Source organism: Tamandua tetradactyla, chromosome 13 (assembly GCF_023851605.1).
Source record: "Tamandua tetradactyla isolate mTamTet1 chromosome 13, mTamTet1.pri, whole genome shotgun sequence".
NCBI lineage: Eukaryota > Metazoa > Chordata > Mammalia > Pilosa > Myrmecophagidae > Tamandua > Tamandua tetradactyla.
In genome coordinates, this window is record NC_135339.1 from 79758283 (window position 1) to 79764282 (window position 6000).

Consider the following 6000-nt stretch of genomic DNA (forward strand, 5'->3'; position numbering starts at 1 on the left):
AATGTCTTGGTGCCATTGCTACATATGCACAAATCTCTAGGTAATATATCATCTTTTGCATGTTTGAAAACTTTATATAAATGACATCCTATTGTGTTACCCTTCTGCTTTTTTCACTCAACAGTGTTCATGAGACTTGCATGTGTTTTTGCCTGCAGCTCTGGTTCATTTATTTTCACTATGTATAAAGGCTGAAATTTCTGCTCCCAAAGTATAAGAGGAAGCAGAGGGAGAGAGGCTCTTTCTGATTAAATTGCTTGGTTCCGGCTTCTTTCCAGCCAGCCTCTGAAGAGGCAGTGTATCTTAGTAGCTAAGGTGCTGGAGCCAGACTCTGGGTTCATATCCCAGGTCTGCCACTTGCTATCTAGACAAACTTGGATAAGGTACTTGTGCTGGTTTGAAAGGAAGTATGCCCCCTAAGAAAAGCCATGTTTTAATATGGATCCCATTTCTTAAAGGTAGAATAGTCTCTATTCAATGCTGTGTATTTGGGACTGTGATGGGATCATCTCCCTGGTTGATGAGATTTAGTTAAGAACGGTTGTTAAACTGGATTAGGGGACGACATGTCTTCACCCATTTGAGTGGGTCTTGATTAGTTTCTGAAGTCCTATAAAAGAGGAAACATTTTGGAGAATGAGAGATTCAGAGAGAGCAGAGAATGCTGTAGCACCACGAAGCAGAGAGTCCACCAGCCAGCGACCTTTGGAGATGAAGAAGGAAAACGCCTCCCGGGGAGCTTCATGAAACAGGAAGCCAGGAGACAAAGCTAGCAGATGACACCGTATTCGCCATGTGCCCTTCCAGCCAAGAGAGAAGCCCTGACTGTGTTCACCATGTGCCATCTCACTTGAGAGAGAAACCCTGAACTTTATAGGCCTTCTTGAACCAAGGTATCTTTCCCTGGATGCCTTTGATTGGACATTTCTATAGACTTGTTTTAATTGGGACATTTTCTCGGCCTTAGAACTGTAAACTTGCAACTTATTAAATTCCCCTTGTTAAAAGCCATTCCGTTTCTGGTATATTGCATTCCAGCAGCTAGCAAACTAGAACAGTACTTAACCTCTGTGAAAGCAGGAAAGCTGATTATTAGGAAGGCTGATTGTCTGATGGTTCTGCCCTGTCATCTACTGGTGGCTCCAGGCAAAGCTATGAGGAGAGGGCTCCATCACTGCCTTAGATCCACCCAGCTCCTTCGCAGCCATTCTTACTATTGTCCCCCCCCTCACAGCTTAGGAAATGGGCTCAGAGATGCTAATAATAGGTGACATCTCTGAGACTTAAATCTGACTCTCCTTTTTCTAAAACCTGTGGCCTTTTCACCATCTGACTGCCCTTCCCAGCCCCTCCCTGTTGTTTCAGCCTATTGTTTTCTTGCTTGAGGGCAGTGGTAGGGACACAGGAGGCTCAGAAAGGCAGAGAGGCAATTTTCAGGGCTACTTACCCAGTAGAAGGTATGGCCTGCTGCTGGCCTTGCATCCGCAATGATCAGATTTTTTAAAAAGCTGCTTGGGATTTTATCTGTCTTTCCTCGAGGACTTTGGTTGAAAGATTAAAACATTTTCTCCTACTTCCTTAAAGAACTGGAAGGCAAGGAGGAGGGCTGTTACAGGAGTTTGTGGGTGCATGATGAGAGGGGGGCAGGCGGTGGTCAGCCAGTGTGGCTTCCACTCATTCAGATAGACAAGCTGCGGCTTGCCTCACCTTGAAATGGAGTTTTGTGGAGGAAAATATGTCAAGGTAGGCAAATTCTCTCCCTGATGAGATGTCATATGACTATTCTTACAGAAGTCATTTTCATAATGGCAGGGCTCACTGCCATAATCAGTTTCTGTTTCCATTATAAATCCAATTTTGGAGGGTGATGGTGTCTGCCATCTCATCTTCCTCAGGGCTTAAACTTCATTTTTTTTCTCTTGAAAAAAAAAAGGAAACAGTTTGTATGTATGTTTTAAGAAACTAAAAGCCTGGGCTTTTGGGGGTGGCTTAGCAAGAGAAATTGAGGCAGGAGTGAGGATAGCAAGTCGATGTCAACTCTGGTCAATTGGAAGTGAATGTCTGGAGTGTTGTGTCGAGAAGGATTCTGAGCCCATGTACAGCATCAGTGGAAAGAACTGTGATCCATTAGTGATGTCTGTCACGAGTCTTTGGGTGTGGGAGGGGAAGTGGGAGCAGAGACCCTGCAAACTTTCTTCTATAATCTAGAGGAGGCTTGGTTAGTTTTCTCCTATCAAGAAACCATACATCTTTATAGCATCTCATAGTTTAAAAAGCATTTTCATGTTTTATTGTCATTTAACTATATATCAACCATTTGAACCATATCAGTAGGGCTAATATATATCTTCATATTAATTAATTTATCCATTAAATGTTACAGATTAATTACTGTACTGTACTAGGCTGTCCCTCATACCGAGAGTGGAGTCTAATTCCCTTCCCTTTGAATCTGGGTTATTCATAGTGAATTGCTTGGCCTGCATAAGGCAGCTGAAATGATGTTCAGGGACTTCTGATGTTAGGTCTTAAGAAGTCTTTCGGTCTCAGCCTAGGTCATCTTGAAACACTTGCTCTTAGAACCCTGACACATAAGAAATCTGGCTCCACCCATATCTCACACTCTATATAAAAGTTAACTCAAAATGGATCAAAGATCTAAACATTAGGTCTAAGACCATAAAACAGTTAGAAGAAAATGTAGGGAAATATCTTATGAATCTTATACTTGGAGGTGGTTTTATAGACCTTACACCCAAAGCAAGAGTGCTGAAGAAAGAAAGAAATGGGAACTCCTCAAAATCAAACTTTTTTGTGCATCAAAGAACTTCATCAAGAAAGTAAAAAGACAGCCTACACAATGGGAGACGATATTTAGAAACGACATATCAGATAAAGGTCTAGTATCCAGAATTTATAAAGAGATTGTTCAACTCAACAACAAAAAGACAGCCAATCCAATTACAAAATGGGAAAAAGACTTAACAGACACTTCTCAGGAGAGGAAATACAAATGGCCAAAAGGCACATGAAGATATGCTCAACTTCCCCGGTCATTAGAGAAATGCAAATCAAAACCATAATGAGATATCCTCTCACACCCACCAGAATGGCCATTATCAACAAAACAGAAAATGACAAGTGCTGAAGAGATGTGGAGAAAGAGGCACACTTATTCACTGTTGGTGGGAATGTCAAATGGTGCAACCTCTGTGGAAGGCAGTTTGGTGGTTCCTCAAAAAGCTGAATATAGAATTGCCATGTGACCTGGCAATACCATTGCTAGGTATCTACTCAGAGGACATAAGGGCAAAGACACAAATGGACATTTGCACACCAATGTTTATAGCAGCATTATTTACAATTGCAAGGAGATGAAAACAGCCAAAATATCCATCAACAGGTGAGTGGCTAAACAAACTGTGGTATATACATACGATGGAATATTATGCAGCTTTAAGACAGAATAAACTTATGAAGTATGTAACAACATGGATGGACCTTGAGAACATTATGCTGAGTGAGATTAACAAAAACAAAAGGACAAATACTGTATGGTCTCACTGAAATGAACTGACATTAGTGAATAAACCTGGAATATTTCGTTGGTAACAGAGACCATCAGAAGGTAGAAATAGGGTAAAATATTGGGTATTGGTGCTGAAGGGATACAGATTGTGCAACAGGACTGAATATAAAAACTCAGAAATGGACAGCACAATACCACCTAACTGTAATACAATTATGTTAAAACACTGAATGAAGCTGCATATGAGAATGATAGAGGGAGGAGGGATAGGGGCATAAATGAAACCAGAAAGAAAGATAGACGTAAAAAAAAAATAAAAATAAAAAAAGAAGAAATCTGGCTTCACTTCCAGAAAGACCATGTGGCGAGAAAGAGGGGCCAGCTGAGCCCAGTCTTCCAGCCACCCACAAAGCCAGTAGCCATGTAATGAAGCCACCTCGAACTCTCCAGACCAGCCCACATGCCAGCAGAATACCATTGAGGCACTCCAGTTGAGGCCTTGCAGAACAGAAAAACCCCTAAGCTGAGTCCTGCCTAAATGCCTGACTCACAAACTCATCATGTGAAATGCTTATTATTTTAAGGGACTGAAACAATAGATAACTGGAACATTGGCCTGGACTTCCAGAGATGAGTAAGGCACAGTTTCAATCCACAGGGAGCTCCATGCTCTTGGGAGAGATGGACACAAGAACAAACAAATCATCATTTGGTGAAACCAATCACTTATGAGATAGAGTGGTAGCCCAGAGGCAGGTGGGTCAGTCTCACTGAAGGGGGCAGGAAGTGTTCTGAAGGAGGCCGTATCTGTGTGGGGTTTTGACTGTGCATTCCTTTAGGGATTCCTCTAGGGATACAAGGCCCACAAGAAGGCTTTTTTTTTTTTCTCCCTAGGGATACCCCAAGAATATATAGAGAGGGTCCCTAGTGGCCAAGTCTCTATTGGGTGACTCTGTTTCCTTGGCCTTGGCTGATAGACATGGGGGAGACAAGTACTCAAGCAGGGCCAATCAAGTTCTTTCTTCCAGGAAGCTGAATGATAGAATGGAGAGTCCCACAGGTTGCACATGGTGCTGGCAGCCCTCTAAAGCAGGAAGTTTCTCAACTTTGGCCCCCTTGATATTTTGGGCTGATTAATTCTTTGTTGGGGGCCGTGCTGCCTGTGCATTGTGGGATGTTTAACAGTACCCCTGACCTCTACCTGTAGCACCCCTCTGTTCCAAGTTGTGGCAATCAAAAATGTCTCCAGACATTACCAAATGTCCCCTGGGGTGGGGGTGGAGGAGACAAACTGAGAACCATCTCTAGAATAACAGTGCCCAAACTCATGAGCTTCCCTATTCCCGCTCCTATTGAGACATGATAGATAAACTCTTCTTTTTGAGCCTGGTAGGCATCCCAGAGCCTTCTAAGGTCAGTTTCCATATCTTGCAACTAAAAGAATCCTGGTTGAGACAGTATTGAAGGTTGGAATAGAGTTTATCACACAGACAAAATGTTTGGGAGGGCATTTGGGGCAGCAGAAACTGTTTGTATAGAGACACAAGACAGTGCTATAGAAACTGTTGGGTATGGCCAGAGCTGCACGTGGAAGGTGGGTGGTGGGCTGGAGAGGGCACAAGAATCAGACCATCCTTTACTGGCCACACTCAAGTTCATAGACCAGGAGACAGACCAAGAACCCCCATAACATACCTCAGGTCAGAATTTTCACTGAACTGTGGGGCCTCTCACTATCTTCCATTTTCCCAGGCTGAAAAGAAGGCTCTTTAATGCCTATTAAAGGCGGAGTTTGGGATTTTAGAGAATTATATTCTGTTGAGAATATTTCTCCTTCTTGAAGAGTCAGTTACTCCTAGATTTCAACCCTGTCCCTGATTCACAAACAAAGTAAAGTGAGAAGCAGAAGACATGTTTTGAGTAATGCTGGGTCCTAAATGTCTTCTCAATGTGAGACAGAAGTGGAATCCTTCAGGCTTGGATCAGTTGGCTAAAAGTATCCCATTGCCCACTTGTTTATGTGTGCTTGTGTTTGGATGTGTGAATGAGGGTACTTTGGATCACAGAAAACAGAGACAAACTCGAATAATATCTGAGTAATGCTTGCATTACTCTTATTCCAATCTAGTAAAGATTGGTAAATCTTGCATCCAGGTTCTCCAGGAGAGAATCTGGTTGCTTTGGGCTCAGCTGTAGGGCAGAAGTTTTGCCCTTGACCAACTAAAAACCCCTGCCCTTGGGGGAGATGTCCATCTTTGGGTAAGCCAGGTCCAAAGCATAGTGACCTTTTGTGGAAAAAAAGGCTTATGAGAGAAGCAGGATCTCTGAGCTTCCCCAGAAGGCAAAGTGTCCCTGACAGATAGAATTATAAACACCAGTGTTAGAACTGAGCTGCCCTAGCTACTGCACTCTTCTCACAAATCACAGGCCGTAGCTTCTCCCCCAGAATTATCGGTGTATTCATTTCCTAG